This window comes from Heterodontus francisci, chromosome 6 (genome assembly GCF_036365525.1).
Source record: "Heterodontus francisci isolate sHetFra1 chromosome 6, sHetFra1.hap1, whole genome shotgun sequence".
NCBI lineage: Eukaryota > Metazoa > Chordata > Chondrichthyes > Heterodontiformes > Heterodontidae > Heterodontus > Heterodontus francisci.
In genome coordinates, this window is record NC_090376.1 from 93,041,482 (window position 1) to 93,066,569 (window position 25,088).

General features: G+C 44.1%; 1 protein-coding gene across 1 annotated transcript in view; it reads right to left on the bottom strand.

Annotated features, from left to right (window-relative positions):
• Window positions 1-25,088, bottom strand: part of LOC137371443 (progesterone receptor-like) — a 386,043-nt gene that overhangs the window by 308,118 nt on the left and 52,837 nt on the right. The gene's annotated exons all lie outside the window — the stretch shown is intronic.

Below are 25,088 nucleotides of genomic sequence, written 5' to 3' on the forward strand. Positions count from 1 at the left end.
GATGACTTCTCTGATCCAGTAAGCACAATCCATTATTGAGATAAGGCTCACTTATTATGCTGGGCACACATGAAACAGAACTATGAGGTAAATAGTGACTTATAACAATCTGTTCAAATCATCCAGAATTTAACACCTTGGTCACAAAATTCAGCTCCATACTGCCGGTAGTTTTGATACTATGGTGCCGGTTTTCTAGCTTCCTCTCACTTACTGCATAGCCCATGCCAAATGCCATTTTGGTGAGGGCAATAGCACGGGCATTCCATGCAAGCACCAGAAGTATGCAGAGTAGGCAGATTGTAAAGTTAGTCAGGTCTAATGCTGATTTGATGGCAAATCTGTCACTTCGGACCTCACCACTCTGTAGTTAATGCCCTGTCTTATAAACAGTTGCACATCTGTTGAGCGATCATCAACAACTTGTGGGATAATTGCTGATTACTTTCTACTGGTTCTGTGTGTTTGTGGAAGTGCTGGATGTTTGGAGGAATTGGTTACAGTTGGTAAACTCTGCAGGGAGTGGTGCCACATGAAGGGAAGGTATTTCTTGTGACTGCAAGGGCTCTGAGCACACCACTTGAACTGAGTGATGAGGGCTATCGTAGCATTCCCCTTGGCCTGCAGCATGAGCAGGAGATGGTACAGAGGCGGCAAATAAGAGGACAAGTTACACACAGATGGAGGGGGCAGAGGGGCAGAAGGGCTCTCAGCAGGAGGCCTTACCTACCTAGGGTCTTCTAGGAGGGCCTCTCCTACCTCCACCTAAGCCAGGAGCAATGTGTTTGGTGTCTGCAATTCACAGAACTCTGAGCCTGCCACCTCAGAGCATGATGAGGACGGCCCTTCCAGTGGCTACAAGGTGACTGTTGCCCTCAATTTCTCCATGACAGGATTGTTCCAGGCTGAAACAGGTGACATGGCCAACATCTCCTGGTTCCCTGCCCATTGCTCCAGCAGAGAGGTGACGGAGGCTTCGTATGCCTGGCATGGGGGATTTCATTGTCTTCTCTCTGAACAGATAGAAGCAGGAAGATTGTGACTTTGCCAGTGTCATGCAGACCCCCACCTGCCTAGAACGAGGCATTTTAATTTTGTCATATGAACATTGATTTTAAACTGTTGCTGGAGCAAGAAAATAATTTGTTAAACAGATCAGCCTTGGCTGGAAAAAAACATTTACATACTAACAGACAGTGTCCGTGGAGACAAAGGACCATTCCATGACACATTCAACCCACAGTGGACTTTGATCACCAGACATTGGAGGTGAGGAAGCTCACATTCCAGGATGACTGCTAAGATGGCAGAATCAACAAACAGACATGGCCAAACCAGCTAGTCACATGACTAACCTGCTGGGCAACCTGGGTTTTTTTTAATTGTACAGACAGTTTGAGAGAGACTGTTTGCTCCAGGACTGTAAAGACCTCTCCTGGCTGGCTCACCACAGCCTCTCCTGTCTGCTCCCATCTCTTTCTCATGGAACTCCAAACTCACTGAAGACACGTGAACCTCAAGAGAGAAAAGTCTCCTACATCAAACAAGGTTTAAGAAGAATATGGGCTCCAACAAAAAGCAAGACCGACCTACAATCAAGGACTCTACAGCAAACAGTCACCAAAACCATCTTGATATTGCCACAAACTTTTCCACTTAATTTCTTCCACTCTCTTCTATCTCTAACTGCATGAGTGTATCGCGTGTGCATGCTAGCGTGGATGCGTCACGTATCCAATAGGCGTTAACCGAATTAGAGTTTAAGTTTAATAAAGTTCAGCCTTTCTTCTTTAAACCTAAGAGAAGCTGTTTGGCTGTTTTTTTTTGCCTTATAACGGGAAAGCAGTGAACAAGGATTCACCAAGGAGGAGCTAAAAACACAGTGTGTTTAAAATTAAACCCTGTTATGGTAAGACCAGGTGAAGGCTGAGAGGGAACCCAGACCCCTTTCTTACCTGGTCGTAACACCAGGATAGTAGGCTTTCCCATTGTACAGGATGCCACTGACTGCACAATATGGATTTGCAGGCACCACCGCAATGCTGAGATGTACTGCAACTGCAAAAGTTATCGTTCACTCAATGCGCAGTTGATGTGTGACCACACTCAGCACATCATGCTGGTGAATATTCACTATCCTAGCAGCAATTATGACTCATTCATTCTGCGACAGTCCGCTGTTCCAACAATCTTTCAGCCACCACGTCATACTGGAGGATGGCTGCTGGGTGACAAGGTGCTCTACACCTAGCTAATAACTCCCCTCTGCAACCCAAGTACACATGGCCAGCATCCATATAATGAGAGTCATGCTGCCACAAGGAACATCATGGAGCAGACGTTTTGGATGTTAAGCAACAGGTCCGCTGCCTGGTCCACTCAGGAAAGGCCCTGCAGTATTCACTGGAGCAGGTGTCATGATTTGTGGTGATCTGATGCATCCTCCACAATCTGGCCATCATGAGGGTACAGATCTTGCCACCAGGGATTCGGCGAGTAGCTCAGGAGGCAGGGGAGGAAGGGAGGAGGCAGGTGGCACATCCACATTCCTGATTGTCCCTAAGCACTTCATTGGACTTGGATTCCCATGAATACAACCCCAGATCCCCTTTGTACAACAGTCCCACACTTTACCATCCCTCTGTTATGGACCATCATAACCCTTGGCTACAATACTGAGATAAAAGCCACCACAAAACAACCATTCCATACAAAATTTATCCTACAAAACATCTAATATTCCTTACAATAATCAACTAACCACTTTTCCTTAGCGCCTGGCTTGCAGGTACCCTTGCCTGGCCTAGTGCCTAAACAGTGCCACTCCAGTATCTGCAGCATGGCTAATGGAAGGATGATGATGTTCACTGGCTGAGACTGCAGGTGGCCTTGCAAGACGACCTTGGATGGCTCTGGTCTTGTGGGCCCTACTTTGGCTGCACCACCTCGGCATGGGCATCAGCAGTCTGGGTTGGCGGCTGAGAGGCAACAGCAAGGGCAATGGTGGAGTGAGAGGGGTGTAGAGAGGACAGCAGATTAATGCTACTCGGTGCCACTTCCAATTCTCTGGACCGGCGCCTCAACAATCCAAATAATCTGTTGGAGGAGAGATTGCTGGACTGCTGTGACACCCTGCAAGTGACTCAGAACACTGGTATCCTTTCCCCCTGCCCTGGCTGTAGGTTCCTCATACCCTGTGACTCACCACATGCAGATCCCACCTCTATGCTACCCTCTAAAGTACACACCGTGCCAGTATCTGAGCTGATTGCAAGAGTCACATTGAATGATACTGTTCCTTTCTCATTAGTCTCTTCTTCATCCAAGCCTTCCATCTCCCGCACCATTTTCTGGAACGGTGGCAGTTCTTTGATATCTGAAAGCATAATGGCACAGAATCTGTGCTGTAAACTTTCTATTATTCTAGTCCATGATTCACAGAGCATGGTTGGGATGAGGGAAGGTGGGAGTTAAAGCAAGAGATGCATAGATACACCTTCTGCCAATTGTAAATCATAACAGATTGCAGAATGAAGTAGGGTGTGAGAAGGTGGTTTAAGCAGAAACATACTGTCATCCTTGATGGTTTCAGCCCGGCGCTGGTCACTGCCTCAATGAAGGCTGCTCCAATGATAACAAGCACCGTCTCCTCTACTGGGATGCGCACATACAGTCATGCCTGCCCCCTCCACACCACACCACCCCAGCCACCAGTTAGCTGCTGCTGCCTATTATGGGCCACCTTATCCTGCAAGAGAGAGGAACGTGTGTCAGTTAGTGTGTAGCAATATGCTTGGGAGATGTGCCAGCTACAGTTGAATAGCTGATAGTGTGTCCAAGCTGTGAGCTTTGCTTGTCCAGTTTGGAGAATGCTAAGAGTGGGAGGGTGTGACAAAATTATGAATGTGAAGTATGATTCATGGTTGATAGAAATTGTTTATAGGTGAGCGAAGAGACGGTGGTGAATGGGGCAGTGTGTGAAGCCAGTGGTGCAGCTGATAGGATATGGCTTGTGAGGATGCATTCACTGACCTTGACCACACATGCAAAGTCTTTAAACTTCTTTTGGTACTGTATTCAGGTTCTCAGGGCTAGACTGTAAGCATTGACCACAATGGCTAGCTGCTCCCACTACCTTCTCAGTATCTGTCTGGAGGATCTCCTGGCCCCCTGAGCGAAGAGGACCTCTCCCCTCCTTTATACTTCCTGCACCAAGGATTCCAGCTCGGTATTCGAGAAACTTGGGGGCATGCTCTCGGCCTGTCGAGCCATTTTTGTAGTTTCTTCCTGGCCTTCAACTCTTTCTTAACTGATTGCAGCCCGTGCTGCATCAGAATGTATCTTGCCTTTAAGAGGTGCACTCTGGCTTTAAGTAGAGCAAGCTAGCTTTCAGTGGGGCTAGCCTCTCAAGAACTTGGGCCTCCTGCTGAGGCATACAGCTACGCAAGGGCACATTCAGTAACGGCTTCACGCCACAATTGAGCAGGCAGCAAGAAGTTTGCCAGTTGTCTCCATCACTTTGAATGGGTGCAGGTTAACTGTGCATTGTGATCCCTGTGTCAATTTAGGGGCAATCCAATTTTGTCTCCTTTGGTTCTCACGTGGAAACTGTTGAAAACATCAAGTTGGGAGTAATGAACAGGCCAAACTCAATCCAGATGTTTTGACATTAAATAAGAATTCACGGCTCTCGAGTTAGCTAATGTCACACAACACGTTTGCATATGAGCAACTCGGCCTAATTAAATACAAAATCATTTGCTCCACTTAGCGAAGCGTAGTGGACAAATTTTAGCTTGGTTGAACCAGTTCTTTCTACTACTTTGAGAATTAATTTTCACATGTAAATTTTCCATTTGTCTTTCAACTTGAAGGACTGGAAAACAGAAACAGTAGATTCCAAGGACAAAATGTGGCATCTCATGTTCAGAGCAATCTATCTGTGTTTTACTTGAAGTATTAAGGAAGAGTACAGTGTATCATATTAAAAAATATCATCTACCATGACATCAGATCTGACGAAATATTGGCCTGTACTAAAAGATTACTGATGTGTCGGCATCAATAGAATATGAAATCCATGAAGATTAGCTGAAAATTGGTAATTCACAGTGAGGTATTGTGTCAGGTTAGAGATAGGAGTGGAGGTATAGTTCTCGCTATGAATGACTTGACAGATCATGTGTAACATCCACACAATGGATACATAATTGAGAGAGACAGAAGGAAACAAAGGAACTCGAGTTGTGCATCATATTTTCTGTTTTGTTGACCACTTAGGAAGAATAGTACAAAGGCATCATAGTTTCTTGCTAAAGCAATATACAAAGAATGGCACTTTAACAACTATATTTGTATATTTGCAAATTGCCAGAAGTCCTGCATTCCACTCTTATCTATTTTGAAAACACTTTCATTTTTTTGTTTGTAGACTACTGTGAAACTTTGTAAAAATGGAATGACTCTGTCAATTTATGATAAAGTTCTAAATAGTCCAAACTAAAATGTCCTCTGGACAGAAAATTCTACCACAAATATTCTAGCTTCTACGATTAAAACACTGTTCTCTTTTCATTATCATTTCAGCCATAAATTTTACAGAAAAAATGATGAGTTGCATCGTTACAGGTTAATAAATCAGATCATCTCTAAAAGCCACTTTATTCCATTGGATTCAGTAATTATTGGAGTGTGATTTCCTTTTTCATAGAAACCACAAGATCCTGCTTTTTGTGATGTCCCTGAATCATTTATGAAAATGTGGGAATACAAGATTCTGTAACGTTCTGTAAAGTTTTGATAGTATTAATGGACAAAAGACAGCTAGTAATGATGCACCTGCAATAAAGGTCTTTGAAATATCCTCAAACCACTAATAAGCCACTTAAATAATATTAAAAATGAAAGTTTTGTTGATGCCGCTGTGGAGTGCTTAATTATTCCAAGCAATGGTAAAGGGACAACATTGTAAAGCAAAATTTATAGACCAGCTCCAGATGCCCTTAAGTCTTTTGTAATAGAGTACAGAAATGACTTATTTGGTGATGCATCAAAGAAAGACAATCAAGAATATATCATTAACATAGTAAACTTTCTGTCAACCAAAAAAGGCATTGTATGGAAGTCAGAAAAAAAGGTGCATGGTGCAAGGCATGAATATCCCAACTCCACATGACAAGGCTATCACAGCCCGTTTTGCCAGAAGAGGTTTGGAAGATGTAGGTTTTTGGAATTTGGAGGAGCACTCAGAATTCATAAAGGTTCAGTTTCCTAAGCTCACGAGGAAGATACCTCGAGCTGCTGAATGAGAAAGCAGCAGGCAAATGAATCTAACACTTTGTAATCTCTCTTACATTTATTCTGGTACTATTTTCCCCCATCTATGGGGAGGCGATGGTGTAGTGGTGTTGTCACTGGACTAGTAACCCAGAGACACAGAGTATTGCTCCGGGGATATGGGTTCAAAGCCCACCAGAGCAGAAGGTGGAATTTGAATTCAATTAATAAATCTGCAATTTAAAGCTATTCTAATGATAACCGTGAAACCATTGTCGATTGTTGTAAAAACCCATCTGGTTCACTAATGCCCTTTAGGGAAGAAAATCTGCTGTCCTTACCTGGTCTGGCCTACATGTGACTCCAGACCCACTGCAATGTGCTTGACTCTTACATGCCCTCTGAAATGGCCTAGCAAGCCACTCAGTTGTATCTAATCGCTACGAAGTCAATAGAAAAGAATGAAACCGGACGGACCACCGGCATATCAACCTAGGCACCAGAAACGACAATGGCAAAACCATCCCTGTCGACCCTGCAAAGTCCTCCTTACTAGCACCTGAGGGCTTGTGCTAAAGTTGGGAGAGCTGCCCCACAGATTAGTCAAGCAACAGTCTGACATAGTCATACTCATGGAATCATACCTTACAGACAATGTCCGAGACACTGCCGCCACCTCTGCTGGGTCTGTCCTGCTGGTGGGACAGGACATATCTGGGGATATACAGTCGTGGTACACAGTTGGGAGGAAGTTGCCCTTGGAGTCCTCAACACTGATTCTGGACTCCATGAAGTCTCATGGCATCAGGTCAAAGATGGGCAAAGAAACCTCCTGCTGATTATCACCTACCGCCCTCTCTCAGCTGATGAGTCAGTGCTCCTCCATGTTGAACACTTGAGGAAGCACTGAGGGTGGCAAGGGTGCAGAATGTACTCTGGGTGAGGGACTTCAATGTCCATCACCAAGAGTGGGTTGGTAACACCACTACTGGCCGAGTCCTAAAGGATAAAGCTGCTAAGCTGGATATGCGGCAGGTAGTGAGAGAATCAACAATAGGGAAAAACATACTTGATCTCGTCCTCACCAATCTGCCTGCCGCATATGCATCTGTCTAATACAGTATTGGGAGGAGTGACCATCGCATAGTCCTTGTGGAGACAAAGTCCCGCCTTCCCACAGAGGATAGCCTCCATCGTGTTGTGTGGCACTACCACCGTGCTAAATGGGATAGATTTCGAACAGATCTAGCAATGCAAACCTGGGCATCAATGAGACACTGTGGGCCATCAGCAGCAGCAGATGTATATTCACCCACAATCTTAATCTCATGGCCTGGCATATTCCCCACTCTACCATTACGATCAAGCCAGGAGACCAAACCTGGTTCAATGAAGAGTGCAGGAGGGCATGCCAAGAGCAGCATCAAGCATACCTCAAAATGACGTGTCAACCTGGTGAAGCTACAACACAGGACTATCTGCGTGCCAAATTGCGTAAGCAGCATGCGATAGACAGGGCTAAGCGATCCCATAAGCAACGAATCAGATCTAAGCACTGCAGTCCTACCACTGGAGGAGGAGGGGGCTCCACAAATATCCCCATCCTTAGTGATGGGGGAGCTCCGCACATCAGTGCGAAAGATAAGGCTGAAACATTTGCAACAATCTTCAGCCAGAAGTGCTGCGTTGATGAACCATTTGGCCTCCTCCTGAAGTCCCCAGCATCACAGATGCCAGACTTCAGCCAATTCGATTCACTCTGCATGATATCAAGAAACGACTGAAGACACTGGATACTGAAAAGGCTATGTGCTCTGACAATATTCCGGCAATAGTACTGAAGACCTGTGCTCCAGAACTTGCCGCACCCCTAGCCAAGCTGTTATAGAACAGCTACAACACGGGCATCTACCCTGCAATGTGCAAATGGCCAAGGTATGTCCTGTCCACAAAAAGCAGGACAAGTCCAACCCAGTCAACTACCGCCCCATCAGCCTACTCTCAATCATCAGTAAAGTGATGGAAGAAGTCATCGACAGTGCCATCGAGCAGCACTTGCTTAACAATAACCTGCTCAGTGACGTTCAGTTTGGGTTCCGCCAAGGCCACTCAGCTCCTGACCTCATTACAGCCTTGGTTCAAACTTGGACAAAAGAGCTGAACTCAAGAGGTGAGGTGAGAGTGACTGCCCTTGACATCAAGGCAGCATTTGACCGAGTATGCATCAAGGAGCACCAGCAAAACTGATGTCAATGGGAATCAGGGGGAAAACTCTCCGCTGGTTGGAATCATACCTAACGCAAAGGAAGATGGTTGTGGTTGTTGGAGGTCAATCATCTGAGCTCCAGGACATCACTGCAGGAGTTCCTCAGGGTAGTGTCCTAGGCCCAACCATCTTCAGCTGCTTCATCAATGACCTTCCTTTAATCATAAGGTCAGAATTGGGGATTTTCGCTGATGATTGCACAATATTCAGCACCATTCGCAACTCCTCAGATACTGAAGCAGTCTGTGTAGAAATGCAGCAAGACCTGGACAATATCCAGGCTTGGGCTGATAAGTGGTAAGTAACATTTGCGCCACACAAGTGCCAGGCAATGACCATCTCGAACAAGAGGGAATCTAACCATCTCCGCTTGACATTCAATGGCATTACCATCACTGAATCCCCCACTATCAACATCCTAGGGGCTACCATTGACCAGAAACTGAACTGGAGTAGCCATATAAATACCATGGCTACAAGAGCAGGTCAGAAGCTAGGAATCCTGTGGCGAGTATCTCACCTCCTTACTCCCCACAGCCTGTCCACCATCCACAAAGCACAAGTCAGGAGTTTGATGTAATACTTTCCACTTGCCTGGATGGGTGCAGCTCCAACAACACTCAAGAAGCACGACACCAACCAGAACAAAGCAGCCCACTTGATTGAACACCATTTACAATATTCACTCCCTCCACCACTGACGCACAGTGGCAGCAGTGTGCAGCACAGTGCAGCAACGCACAAAGGCTCCTTCGACAGCACCTTCAAAACCTGCGACCTCTACCAACTAGAAGGACAAGGGCAGTAAATGCATGGCAACACCACCACCTGCAAGTTCCCCTCCAAGTCACACACCATCCTCACTTTTATTTTATTCATTCATGGGATGTAGGCGTCACTGGCCAGGCCAGCATTTATTGCCCATCCCTAATTGCCCTTGAAAAGGTAGGTGGTGGTGAGCTGCCCTTCCTTCACTGTTGCTGGGTCAAAATCCTGGAACTCCCTTTCTAACAGCACTGTGGGTATACCTACCTCACATGGACTGCAGCAGTTCAAGAAGGCAGCTCACCACCACCTTCTCAAGGGTAATTAGAGATGGGTAATAAATACTGGCCGAGCCAGCGACGCCCACATCCCATGAATGGAAAAAAAATCTCCCCTCAGCTCATGCTGGCACATTTACCTACCCACTAATGTCACTTCTGCTCATACATTTCTCCCTCACACCCTCAATATAATTTATCACTCTTCTCCCCCTTCCTCCATCCTAGATCATGCTGGCACTCTACCATATTGTGCCATGTAACCCAGATCTTCAACGAGCCAACAATCTATGCTTTCTGCTTCTCCAAAAGAAGTTTAATTGCCTCAGAACAAAAGCAATGCATGCTCCTGAGAAATATGTATTGGCAGGCACTACTTTCTGTTGGTGGCTGTATGCCATTTGTGCGTCGATGGAACAGTGGACTTTTCTATTTAAATATGCTATGCGGTTGGTAGGTACACAATCAACAAACTGTTGTTGCCTCTGATACTAGTGCTCCTGTTGGTCACTGATCAATTGTATGTAGACAGCTGTTGACAAAACAGGCCTCCAGTGGCCTGTTTAAGAGACTACTACGTGGCAAATCGATTGAATCCAGCAATGTCTCCTCTAAGTGCCTGTATGTTCCTTGTGGTATAAAAGTTTAGCCTGTTAGTAACCTTCACTGCTACTCGTAGTGTAGTGTGGATGATTGACTTGTGTCATCTGATCTAAGGAGACCAGTCAATCACTGCCTTTGTGTTTAGCCTCATTTACTCCTGCACTGTTCCTGCATCATGCCTAGGTAGCATTACATGACTATTTCAATATGCCCACTGCCGGGCATAGTTCCTGGGACAGAGAGTAGGGGCTAATGGTAGTTGTTCAGACTGGGAAGAGGAAGGAGGTGGTGTTCCACAAAGATCGGTGCTGGGATCACTGTGGTTCACCAGTTATATAAACGATTTAGGATCGGGAATCGGTAATACAATTTAAACATTTGTGAACAAAACCAAATTGGGGATTATAGAAAGGGGGACTGCAACAAAGTACAAGAAGACATTAATAAACTTAGAGAATTGGCATGTAATTGGCAATATATATTAACATCCATATAGATTTCAAAAGAAATTGGATCGGCAGTTGAAGGAAATAAATTTGCAGGGCCATGGGATCGAGTGGGGGAGTGGGACTGACCTGATTGCTCCAGAGTACCGGCATGGACTCGATAGGCCAAATGGCCTCCTTCTGTGTTGTGAATGACTTTGACTCTGTGAGGTGGTATTTTTTTATTTTAGAGATACAGCACTGAAACAGGCCCTTCGGCCCACCGAGTCTGTGCCGACCAACAACCACCCATTTATACTAACCCTATAGTATAGTATATTACTATAGTAATCCCATATTCCCTACCACCTACCTACACTAGGGGCAATTTACAACAGCCAGTTTACCTATCACCTGCAAGTCTTTGGCTGTGGGAGGAAACCGGAGCACCCGGCAAAAACCCATGCGGTCACAGGGAAAACTTGCAAACTCCGCACAGTCAGTACCCAGAATCAAACCTGGGTCCCTGGAGTTGTGAGGCTGCGGTGCTAACCACTGCGCCACTGTGGTATATTGGAAAATAAACATCTAAGTCGGGTAGAGGAGTAGAGGAATCTGAAAATATAGATACACAAATCAAAGTTTCAACACAGGATAATAAGGTCATTAAAAAAAATCAAACAAACCTCTGGGCTCATTTCCAGATGGATAGAATTGAAAAACAGAGAGATTATGTCAAACTTGTAGAGAATCTTGGTTAGACCACACTAGGATTACTGTGAACAGTTTTGATCTACATATTATAAAAAGGATATAGAGGCACTGGAGAAGGTACAAAAAAGATTTACTAGAATCATACCAAAAATGAAAGGTTGGACCAGTGAAGAAAGACTGAACAAACTGGTGCTCTTTTCTCTATAACAGAGATGGCTGAGGGGTGGCCTGATAGAGTCTTTAAGATTATGAAAGGCTTTGATAAGATAGACAAAGAGATGTATCTACTTGCAAGGGAGACCAGAACTAGGGGTTATATATATACGAACATACGAATTAGGAACAGGAGTAGGCCACGCGGCCCTTCGAGCCTGCTCCGCAATTCAATAAGTTCACGGCTGAACCGATTACTCCACATTTCCACCTACCCTGATAACCTTCCACCCCCTTGCTTATCAGGAATCTATCTACCTTTGCCTTAAAAATATTCAAAGGCTCTGCTTCCACTGCCTTTTGAGGAAGAGAATTCCAAAGACTCACAACCCTCTGAGAGAAAAAAATTTCTCCTCGTCTCTGTCTTAAATGGGTGACCCCTTATTTTTAAACAGTGATCCCTAGTTCTAGATTCTCCCACAAGGGGAAACATCCTTTCCACATCCACCCTGTCAAGGCCCCTCAGGATCTTATATGTTTAATCAAGCCGCCTCTTACTCTTCTAAATTCCAGCGGATACAAGCCTAGCCTGTCCAATCTTTCCTCATAAGACAACCTGCCCATTCCAGGTATTAGTCTCGTAAACCTTCTCTGTACTGCCTCCAACGCATTTACATCCTTCCTTAAACAAGGAGATCAGTACTGTATACAGTATTCCTGACGTGGTCTCACCAACGCCCTGTATAGCTGAAGCATAACCTCCCTACTTTTGTATTCAATTCCCCTCACGATAAACAATAACATTCCATTAACTTTCCTAATTATGTTCTGGACCTGCATACTAACCTTTTGCGTTCAAGCACTAGGACACCCAGATCCCTCTGCATCTCAGAGCTCTGCAATCTCTCACCATTTAGATAATATGCTTCTTTTTTATTCTTCCTGCCAAAGAGGACAATTTCATACTTTCCCACATTATATTCCATTTGCCAGATCTTTGCCCACTCACTTAACCTATCTTGCTAACCAGAAAATGACCCATTTATGCCCACTCTCTCTTTCCTATTAGCTAACCAATTTTCTATCCATGCCAATATGTTACCCCCTACACCATCAGCTTTTATTTTCTGCAATAACCTTTGATGTGGCACCTTATCAAATGCCTTCTGGAAATCTAAGTACATTACATCCACCGGTTCCCCTTTATCCATAGCACATGTAGCTCCCTCAAAGAACTCCAATAAATTGGTTAAACATGATTTCCTTTTCATAAAACCATGTTGACTCTGCCTGATTACCTTGAATTTTTCTAAATGCCCTGCTATAATGTCTTTAATAATAGCTTCTAACATTTTCCCTAAGACAGATGTTAAGCTAACTTGCCTGTAGTTTCCTGCTTTCTGTCTCCCTCCCTTTTTGAATAAAGGAGTTACATTGGCTATTTTCCAATCTAACGGAACCTTCCCTGAATCAATGGAATTTTGGAAAATTAAAACTAACGCATCAACTATCTCACTAGCCATTTCTTTTAACACCCTAGATCGAAGTCCATCAGGACCCAGGGACTTGTCAGCCTGCAGCTCCAATAATTTATTCAGTACCACTTCCCTGATGATTGTAATTTTCTTCAGTTCCTCCCTCCCTTCCATTTCTTGACTTACAGCTAATATTGGGATGTTACTTGTATCCTCAATAGTGAAGACCATTGCAAAATATCTGTTCAATTCATCTGCCATCTCCTTATTATCAATTATTAATTCCCCAGACTCACTTTTTATAGGACCAATGTTCACTTTGTTAGCTTTTTTCTTTTTAAAATATCTATAGAAACTCTAGCTATCTGTCTTTATATTTCCAGTTAGCTTTCTCTCGTATTCTAATTTTACCTTCCTTATTAATCTTTTAGTCATTCTTTGCTGTTTTTTATATTCTGTCCAATCTTCTGACCTGCCTCCCATCTTTGCGCAATTAGAAGCTTTTTCTTTAAGCTTGATACTATCTTTAACTGTTTTAGTTAGCCACAGATGGCTGGTCCCACCCTTGGAATACTTCTTTCTCGTTGAAATGTATCTATTCTGTGTAATCTGAAATATCCCCTTAAATGTCTGTACCTAGGGGCGCCTTAACTATGAGGTCATTAATTAATCCTATCTCGTTGCACAATACCAGGTCTAGTATAGCCTGCTCTCTGGTTGGCTCCAGAATGTATTGTTCCAAGAAATTATCCTGAAAACATTCTATGTACTCCTCATCTAGGTTACCTCCTCCCATCTGATTTTTCCAGTCTATATGTAGGTTAAAATCCCCCATAATTATCGCTGGACCTTTCTGACAAGCTGCCATTATTTATTCCTTTATACCCTATCCTACAGTGTAGTTAATGTTAGGCGGCTTGTACACCACTCCCACAAGTGACCTCTTGCCTTTATGAATTCTCATCTTTACCCAAACTGTTTCTACATCCTGGTCTCCTGAACTTGGGTCATCCCTCTCTATTGCGTTAATACCATCATTAAGTAACTGAGCTACCCATCCACCTAGATTCCTGTCTTTCCTAAATGCCATGTACCCTTCAATATCGAGGTCCCAATCTACGTCGTCCTGCAGCCATGTCACTGTAACGGCTATCAGATCGTACTTATTTATTTCTATTTGCGCTCAGTTCATCTGTTTTGTTTCGAATGCTACGTGCATTCAGATACAGAGCCTTTAGTTGTGTCCTTTTATTATTTTTGTAACCTCTAGCCTTATCTGTTGATTTACTTTTCGATGTGTATGCTCTGTCCCTTCCTGTCACTAATAAAACCAATAGGGAGTTCAGAAGAAAAACAAAGATTTACATTTATATAGCACCTTTCATGGCCTCACAACATCCCAACGTGCTTTACAATGTTTCTTCAGCTAGAGAGAGGTTAGAATGTAGAACTCGCTATCACAAGGAGTAGTTGAGGTGACCAGCATAGATGCATTTAAGGCGAGGCCAGATAAATACATGAAAAAAAAGGAATAGAAGGAATTTGTTGATGGGGTTAGATGAAGAAGGGTGGGAGAAAAATCATGTGGAGCATAAACACTGGCATGAACCTGTTGGGCCGAATGGCCTGTTTCTGTGCTGTAAATACTATGTAATGTTGAATGGCTCCTACATCCTCAGTGCTTCTGGGTGCCCTCTCCTCCTCTTTCTTCATTTAGAGAAAAGCAACAACTCAACACCACTGTGAAAGTTTTCACCCCTTCATTACACTGATTGGCACCACGTGTGACCTGATGTTAATTACTGATGCATAACTGTGCATGAGTTCCATTGATTAACTTTGAACTAGACCTTAACAGCACCAAATAGCTTTACTCTTACCTTTTCAACAAAGTTTATCAATCTATTTTGGAAAAGTAGGAATCATTGGAAAAATGCTAAATACAGATGAATACGCCATGAGTACTTTCCTCCCAAATGCCACCATTTATCAAGAATGCCTCCTTTTCTATATTTTTACCACATATATGTGGAAAAAGGAGAGGAAAAGACCATCTGGTCAGTCATGCCCCTCCATCTAGTTAGGGTGCAATGTTACCAACTTGGCTCTTCTTGTGTTAAATTACATTAGTTGCCCCTTCTTAGTTTACATACAACTGCTCGCTATAATAGTCTGAACTCTTGCATTTTGGCCTTCATCCCAGGGGAGTGCATCCTGTTCCTACAATCTTCTGTTTTTTTCTCAATCTAATTCCGGTATCAGCCCCCAGTCAAAATTGACTATTCCCCATCAAAGATAAGAATCTACCAGTTTAACTTGGCAATGGTACCTGCTGAGTTCACATGAGATAACACAGCAACAATGAATGAAAATGATCACTGCAATATTAAACTATCGTTCCTTGTTTTCAGCACATTGGTTCAGATACCTTCTCTGAAATTTAGTTGATAACTGCCACTCTTGCTGTGTGGTGAATTCAACCCCTTGACAGCTACATTTAGCTCAATAGTTCCACTTTTTAACCTACATTGCACAAAAGTCCCACTGTAGTGGAATAGTTAGTAATCCCAAAACATAACAATCAGCCTATGTGCACCATTAACTCAATCCTGAGTCACACAATTTTTTGGAAGAGGCAAAACAAGAGCAAAAAATATGTACGCAAATTAAAGAAAAAATCTTTTGGAAATTCCTCTGACAGTGATCAAGCTAATGCCAGTAACTTATATCAGTAGCCCTCCCTACCCTTCAGCTACCTTCTATAACTTAGTTCATTCTCATGAACAGATCAAGCTCTGTTTTGAAGAACTACAGTGAACCCATATATGCCACATGTTTTGGTAATCTGTTTGAGATGACAATGACATTCTGTAAAAAAATCTTCCTGGCATCTAACCTAATTAGTTGCATTCTTATTTTATAGCCATGCTCCAAGTTCTTCCATCCTCATGCAGTTCAAATAACCTAGCCACTAAGACAAAATCTGTTCATTTTACCATTTTAAAAGCTTTAATCATATATCCACGAGGTCGACATTTTTTTCAAGCAAAACAGCCCCAATTTCTTGAACCCACTGAAGAGAGGAATTTTGGTTCAAGGAACAGTATGATAAACAACACAGACAGCATTAACAATCATTGTTCAGTGACACTTGTAAAATCCATCACATTCTCATATTAATATCAGATTTTGGGGATTTTTTATTGTAAACTTTTCAAATTGTCAGTCTGACCAGCACTGACTTCTTTTCTTACAATAAAGAAGTGATGGTCAGGAAGCACTCCGAGGCAATTTTCATGCTGAGTGTTAATTGGGTAGGCAGTGGGCCCGACATACACAACAGCTGTCTGGAGGAGTCAGCAAGGGATTTGCTTTGGTCCTGGTTCTAGTTACAATATGGCTGGCAAGCTGCTAACACGAAATGCATTTTCTGATGGGCAGCTCGCCGATCTGGAGGCAGGTTATTAGGCAGGGTGTTAAGAGCCTGCAGCACCCTGATGGGGAGGGGTATTAACATTCAGAAAGAAAACAAGCAGTGCTTTTGAGAAACAGGTAACATGCTTGGAGTGCCTACAGCATCAACAACATTAAATTTGAAAGCCTTTATGATGCAAAATTCACAAGCTACAGCCATAAAAATATTTCGTGAAACTCCATTTAGCTTTCCCTGACTTCAACTGAGGGTCCCTTTAAATTTTTGCTGAAAATGGCTGCCTCCTGATTTGTACCACTGGTACTGATTAGTGGATTGGTAGAAGGAAATGGAGGTAGCCAGATAGGCCAAAATTTAAGCAGTGTCACAGGTCCAAACTGTGCCATTTGAGCCTGATTTGCAGACATGTATAAGCCTCCCACCTGCTTCAGGGGGAGCTCTGGCTCCATTCGAATATCAGAACAGTCAGGAAGCCAGTAGTTTCTTGAAGCTTCCACCAGTGACTCAAGTCTGGTCCTGGTACTGATGGTTTTTACACTCAAACAGGTCAGTAGTGACACAGAAATTACACCATTCCCCCCCCCCCCCACCATCCCAATTACCATGTGCTAATATTATATGCTGAAGTGTAATATTATATATCAAGTGGCTCCTCTTGCCATTCTTATGCACATCATATCATTACTTTTAAGGCTGCTACTGGTTCCCTATAACTGATCTGTAAAGGTAGACGTATGTGTAAGCTAGGGCATATCTTGCTAATGCATTGTCACTGCTTATATTTGCATCTCATCAATGGTGGTAAAAGGTTTATATAAAATATTAAATAGCATAGATCAGCTAAATCCAAATGATGACTTCAAAATAAGCCAGTAAAGTAGGACCAGAAAAAAAGATGGCTGAAATTTCAATGGCGGCAGGGGAGGGGAGTGGTGATTGGTTCCAGCTGAAGGTTGGTGAACCCTCTCCCCCCACAAAAAGGAGTGACTTAAAAGGTTAAAATTGCCATTTATACTATTTCTCAGGGATTCTTGCCAATCTTCCACCAAAGGGAATCAAGAGAATCCTACGGAAATCCTCTCCATAAACTATTAAATTAAAACAGATTTTACAAGAGTTTCTTTGTTCAAACTGATAAATTTTTAGGAATCATATTTCATGTTGAGTTGTAGAGACAAAGGGCCGGATTTTATTCCGACGACAGGGGTCCCAGCAGCAAGCCAAAAAGTTGAGGGAGAACCTGCTTCGGCCCTCCGTCAGGCACCTGTTGCAATTTAATGATCGGCAGCCAACCAAATGCCCGCCATCAGGGACGCCATCCCTTTAAGGGATGTGCTCCCACCTCCAGAGCTGCCAGCCAATTGGAGGGCCAGCAGCTCTGCAGTACCGGCAGCACTAGTGTGGGCACTGGCCACTGCCAGTATTGCAGGAGGCCTTCAGAAGAGAAGAGTTCGGAGACCCTGGGACAGGTGAGTGGGGTCGGGGTTGCCAGGGCCAGTCAGGCAGACCCCCACAACGGATTTGGGAAGGGTTGGTGAGGGTGGAGGAGGCTGTTGGTGGGTGGTGGCTGTGATGGGAAGGGACAATCATCGGCGTCTTCCTCTGTGGGCCACAGATTTCCCCCAAAGCAGTGACCACCCCCCCGCCCCCCCCCCAACCCCAGAGGTGGCGTCTCCGTGCGGTGGCAGGCCCTTTCATTCTCCACAAAATTTGAGTGGACGCGGGAAGAGTCCCTTAAGTAGCCATTAATTGGCCAGTTAAGAGCCACTTAAGGGCTGGGGCGCGTAGGACATCCTCAGCCTTAACCACCCTGGACAAAATGGCAGGGGGCCCAGACAACATCGGGAATGGCACCCCTTGCCATATTGTTTGCCCCTTCGCCTCCGTTCTCGTCTCCAAGGGCAGCATAAAATTGTGCCCTAAACATTATGGAGATTTAATTATTGTTCAATGCTTATGTGGGAAACCGAATGAGGAATGAGCTTCATCGGGCAACATGTTGTTTTTGTCCTTGACTTTGCTTAAAATCTTACCATCTAAAGAATGGTTAAATAGATTTTTGTGCGCAGTTGCCACTTGTGATCAAGGTATTCCTATCCAAAAATATATTTGCAGAGTGTGCCTGTTTGAGGACAAAGAGCCAATACAAGAAGCATCAACACCCTGCTGACACAGTACAGTATAAGACACAATTCCTCTTTACAGACTAGGTGATTAATCGTTTAGGAACTATCATGAAGCATCCTTTATTCTTTACAAAAAAGTAACATTTGAAACAAAATGGAATAATATTGCACAAGTGCTGCCACAGATTGTGTGCTGACAGACTATTCTAAAAGCTGAAATGTGGCACATACAGGATGACAGGTATAGCTCTGAGGCCAACAGGAGAGAAGACAAAAATCAATGAGAAAAGGCTGTAAAGCTTCCTTTGTACTTAAAAAACAATGATTTCATTTTACAGTGGTCTTTGAGCAAAAGATTAACAACATTCAGTTTGTCCAAAAAAAACTGACCTGTATAAATCTTTGTCACAGTCATTGAGTCATATCTGCACAGAAAGAGGCCATTCGGTCCATGCCTGCTCTCTGGAGAGCAATCCAACCAGTCCAATTCCCTGGCTCTATACCCATATCCTGTCAGTTTATTTCCCTCAAGTGCCTGTCCAATTTCCTTTTGAAATCATTCATGATCTCACTTCCTCCACTCTCGTGGGCAGGTAATCTTCCACACATTCCCTCCTGCATCTCTTGCCCAAAACCTTAAATCTGTGTCCTCTAGTCCTTGTACCATCAGCTAATGGGAACAACTTTTCTTTGTCTACCTTATCTAAGCCTGTCATTATCTTTTACAGCTCTATCAAATCTCCCCTTAATCTCCTTTGCTCTATGAAGAACAACTGCAGCTTCTTGTTTAGTTTATGTTTATGTTTAGTTTATGTTTAGAGATACAGCACTGAAACAGGGCCTTCGGCCCACCGAGTCTGTGCCGACCATCAACCACCCATTTATACTAATCCTACACTAATCCCATATTCCTACCACATCCCCACCTGTTCCTATATTTCCCTACCACCTACCTATACTAGGGACAATTTATAATGGCCAATTTACCTACCAACCTGCAAGTCTTTTGGCTTGTGGGAGGAAACCGGAGCACCCGGAGGAAACCCACGCAGACACAGGGAGAACTTGCAAACTCCACACAGGCAGTACCCAGAATTGAACGCGGGTCGCTGGAGCTGTGAGGCTGCAGTGCTAACCACTGTGCCACTGTGCCGCCCCTTCTCTAACCTAACTTTGGATGGAATTTTATGCTCTCCCCCATGGCAGGTTTGGAGGTGGGTAATGCATAAAATCGGGTGGGATGGTGGCGGGGCAGGGAGACCCCGCCACCATCCTGCCTCCACTGAAATTTAGTTCGGGATGGGAAGGCCTGTGAATGTCCTTCCTGCCCCGCTGCTAATTGAGGCCCTTAACTGGATAATTAACCCCTAATTAAGGGCCTCTTACCACTGCAGCCGGCATGAAAAACCGTGTGGGCTGCTTCCAGACCACAGCAGCCGGGGGTTGGGGGTGGGGGGGGGGGTTCCTTGTTCAAAGGCACTTAGTATCTGTAGGAGGGACCTCGCATCAGGAAAGCGGAGGCCCACTGAGGGCCAACCTCCTGCCGACCCCCCTACACCCCTACCCCCCCTCTCCTCCCTGATCCCCACCCCGCGAGACTCTTCCCACCCTGACTAACCTTAAGCATGGTTCCAGTGCCACTCCTCGGTGTCTGGTGGCCTCCGTCGTGGTGCTGCAGCTGCTGGCCTCTAATTGGCCCGCAGCTCTGCAAGGCCGGGACTTCCGGCAGTGGGGTCCTAAATCATAGGGAAGGCCCGTCGCTGTCCAGTTAAGTGCCTGATTGGCACTAAATTTGGCGGGCCTTCCATACAAGAGCCGGCAGGGGATCTCGCCGTCAGTTTCCCCTGACATCGAGATCCCCAACACCAGCACAAAATTCCACCGCATGTATCTAAAATCCCTCATCCTTGGAATCATTCTGGTAAATCTCCTCTGCACCCTTTCAAGGTCCCTCACATCCTCCCGAAAGAGTGGTGACCAGAACTGGACACAATACTCTAGTTTTGGACTAATCAGAGCTTTATAACTTCCCTGCTTATGTACTTAATCCCTCTATCTATGAGGCCCAAGATCCCGTATGCTTTGCTACCTACTCTCTTATACATCCTGCCACCTTTAAAGATCTATGCATACGAACCCCCTGGTCCCTCTGTCCTTCTACACTCTTTAGAACTGTACCATTTAGTTTATATTGCCTCTCGCTATCCCTTTAGCCAAAATCCCCATCATGAGGATAAAATCCAGCCCTCTGAGTACTACACTCATGGGGATGAATAGCAAAAGAGCTACCAATAAAGCAGCTTAGACCATGTGGCACAGGTAGTGACAATTCCTTAACCCTCTCGCTATTGCTGGGTAAAGTTTAATGATCTCACAAGGTCAGCAAAAGTGAGAAGGCTAAAAGCTGTCATCAATTTTATACATTTTGCATAATATTTATATTTCCCTTAAAATGCATTAACTAATCCAAGGGTATTACCCTATGTAAGAAATGTTCTGTAGTGAAACCTACACATGAAAGACATCAATTAAATGGATGCAGACATTACTACTTATTGAAAATTATATAAGTGATGAGATCTTTAAGTAGTTATCAAATTAAACAGTCTGTGACTGACAATATCCAGCATTCTTTTGTCATGCAGGCAAAGATTTATACAATTCTAGGGAGGATCAGGTTACCGGATCCGGGACAGCAGATGGAGGAGCACAGACTTGGGAACTCGACTAATTCTTTATGAGATAAAGATGTGGGAGGGCCCACACCCACAGAAGTTTGTGCTGACTAAGTGCTAAAAGTCAATGATCAGGAATGGTTTCTTTTTTGAGGCTCACAGAATCACAGAATTGTTACAGTGCAGAAGGAGGCCATTCAGCCCATTGTGTCTACACCAGCTCTCTGAAAGAACAATTCACTCAGTTCCATTCTCCTGCCTTCTCCCCGTAATCCTGCACATTTTTCCTTTTCATATATTTTTGTTGCTGGTCTAGTTAAGTTTCTGATTAATGGTGATCCTCAGGATGTTGGTGGGGAATTTGATTATGGTAATGCCATTGAACGTCAAGGGGAAAACTGAGGAGACCCTTACAGGAGACTAACAGGAAGGAAAAAGTGTACAGGAGGAGACTCAGTAGATTTTCATTCTTCTTATCTCCAGAGAAGCTGGGAAGTAGCAAGATGTTTCAGAAAGAGAGAAGGAAACAATCAAACAAAGAACCACCAACACTTGGAATTGCCTGCAGAAGGTAGCCCACATCATTATGAACCCTGTCACTTGCACTCACTGTCCCAGATAGGTAATCTCAACATGTTACAGATAGCCTAGATAAGTAATTGACATGGGACTTTTTACAACTGACAAGGAAGCCAGAGGATGAGGTATTGGAGGTGTAGAATGATGTACCTGAATGAAGCCTTAGGGAGATGTCAAACTCTGGCTGTTGAGCATTTAGACAATCAGCTCAGGGGTCCTAACGCTTGCAGAGTACCTGAATCAAATGAAGCCACTGCAAAGACTGATTGAATGCCAACTTTTGGACTACTAGAGTGGACTTCTCTACAATGATAGGCATTCTGGAGTAAGTGGTAGCTCCAGGAACTTCTGCATATGCCCGACAGAACACAGAGTACTCCTACTATATAAATCCGTAGATATACTGAAGCATAAAATTCATAGATTATATATTTTGGTGACTAGGAACCTGTAGGAATGTCTGGATCCTCTGTGGTGCTGTTATCAGCCTGGCCTCCCAAGGTTGTGTGTAGTTCTTTCTCTACTTCCTCCTCTAGCAAATAAATAACAAAAGAATAAATGTTTCCCAATGGGGGAAAAGCATTTTGCAGCTTTTCTTTCATTTTAGAGAAACTCCCTTATCAAGAAACAGCCTTGCGGGAAACTTACAAATGAAGCCAGGAGCCTTCAAAATAAAGAGAAAGAAAATTATTATCTTCTATGTGACAGTTCAATGAAACACAGCACCTCTCCTTTAAAATCTCTGCATCTGTCTTCTTCAGCTGCTATTCTAAGTTGCCCCTGTTTCAAAATGGTATTAATTAGATTGGCAGAACCCAGTTAGATAAACAGATGGAATTTAACACTTATGTGACTGGATTTTCCTTCCAGCTCTAGGGCAACAAAGGAGTGGAATTTCCACCTATCACTCTGGTACTGCCACAATCCCAACCTCCTTTCTTGGATTCATTGGGCAGGCAGATGCAGTCCTGGTACGATTTTTATCGCAAAGAGGGAACCCACCAGAGCAAAGAGGAAACCGATAAAGGAAATTGAATCTTCAATACCACAAAGGATGAGCAAAACCAAAGATAGGTGCACAGGGGAAAGATTGAAGGGTGAAGAGGTTTGCATGAGTCGCTCTCCCTTCATTTCTGACATAGAGGGTCACTACCACAGCTACCCTAGACCTACCACCACCTTCCACGAGGCAATTCTGGAGAGAGCTGGTAACAGCAGAAAATCGGGGACGGGGGGGGAGGGTAATGAGCTGGTAATTGAGGTAATGTGCCCACACCAGCATTTAGAAACATAGAAAACATAGAAAAAATAGGCGCAGGAATAGACCATTCGGCCATTCAATACGATCCTGGCTGATCATCCAAACTCAGTAACCTGTTCCTGCTTTCTCCCCATATCCCTTGATCCCTTTAGCTCTAAGAACTATATCTAACTCTTTCTTGAATATATTTAATGATTTGGCCTCAACTGCTTTCTGTGGTAGAGAATTCCACAGATTCACCACTCTCTGGGTGAAGAAATCTCTCCTCATCTCAGTCTTAAATGGCTTACCCCTTATCCTTAGACTGTGACCCCCGGTCCTGGACTCCCCCGCCATCGGGAATATCCTTCCTGCATCTAGTCTGTCCAGTCCTGTTAGAATTTTGTAGGTTTCTGTGAGATTCCCTCTCATTCTTCTAAACTCCAGCGAATACAAGCCTGATCGACCCAATCTCTCGTCATACGTCAGTCCTGCCATCTCAGGAATCAGTCTGGTGAACCTTTGCTGCTCTCCCTCCATAGCATGAACATCCTTCCTCAAATAAGGAGACCAAAACTGCACACAATACTCCAGATGTGGTCTCACCAAGGCCTTGTATAAGTGCAGCAAGCCATCTTTGCTCCTGTACCCGAATCCTTTCGCTAAGAAGGCCAACATACCATTTGCCTTCTTAACTGCCTGCTGCACCTGCATGCTTACTTTCAGCGACTGGTGCACAAGGACACCCAGGTCTCACTGCACCTCCCCCTTTCCCAATCTAACGCCATTCAGATAATAATCTGCCTTTCTGTTTCTGCCACCAAAGTGGATAACCTCACATTTATCCACATTATACCACATCTGCCATGTATTTGCCCAGTCACTCAACCTGTCCAAATCACACTGGAGCTTCTCTGCATCCTCCTCACAGCTCACACTCCCACCCAGCCTTCTGTTGTCTGCAAACTTGGATATATTACATTTAATTCCCTCATCTATATCATTAATATATATTGTGAATAGCTGGGGTCCTAGCACTGATCCCTGCGGTATGCCACTCGGAAAAAAATCCGTTTATTCCTCCTCTTTGTTTCCTGTCTGCCAACCAGTTCTCTATCCATGTCAGTACCTTACCCCCAATTCCATGTGTCTTAATTTTGCATGCTAATCTCTTATGTGGGACCTTATCGAAAGCCTTCTGAAAGTCCAAATACACCACATCCACTGGTTCTCCCTTATCTGTTCTAGTAGTTACATCCTCAAAAAATTCCAGTAGATTTGTCAAGTATGATTTCCCTTTCATAAATCCATGTTGACTTTGTCCGATTCTGTCATTGTTTTCCAAGTGCTCTGCGATTACATCTTTTATAATGGACTGTGGCATTTTCCCCACTACTGATGTCAGGCTAACCGGTCTATAATTCCCTGTTTTCTCTCTGCCTCCTTTTTTAAATAGTGGGGTTACATTAGCTACCCTCCAATCCGTTGGAACTGTTCCAGAGTCTATAGAATTTTGAAAAATTACCAGCAATGCATCTACTATTTCTAGGGCCACTTCCTTAAGTACTCTGGGATGTAGGTTATCAGGCCCTGGGGATTTATCGACCTTCAATCCCATCAATTTCCCTACTAATACTGATTTCATACAGTTCCTTCTTCTCACTAGACCCTACGTTCCCCAACATTTCTGGGAGGTAATTTGTGTCCTCCTTTGTGAAGACAGAACCAAAGTACATATTTAGTTGGTCTGCCATTTAGAGTCATAGAAAGATACAGCACTGAAACAGGCCCTTCGGCCCACTGAGTCTGTGCCGACCATCAACCACCCATTTATACTAATCCTACATTAATCCCATGTCTCCTACCACATCCCCACCTTCCCTCAATTCTCCTACCACCTACCTACACTAGGGGAAATTTACAATGGTCAATTTACTTATCAACCTGCAAGTCTTTGGCTGTGGGAGAAAACCGGAACACCCGGCGGAAACCCATCCAGTCACAAGGAGAGCTTGCAAACTCAACACAGGCAGTACCCAGAACCGAACCCGGGTCGTTGGAGCTGTGAGGCTGCAGTGCT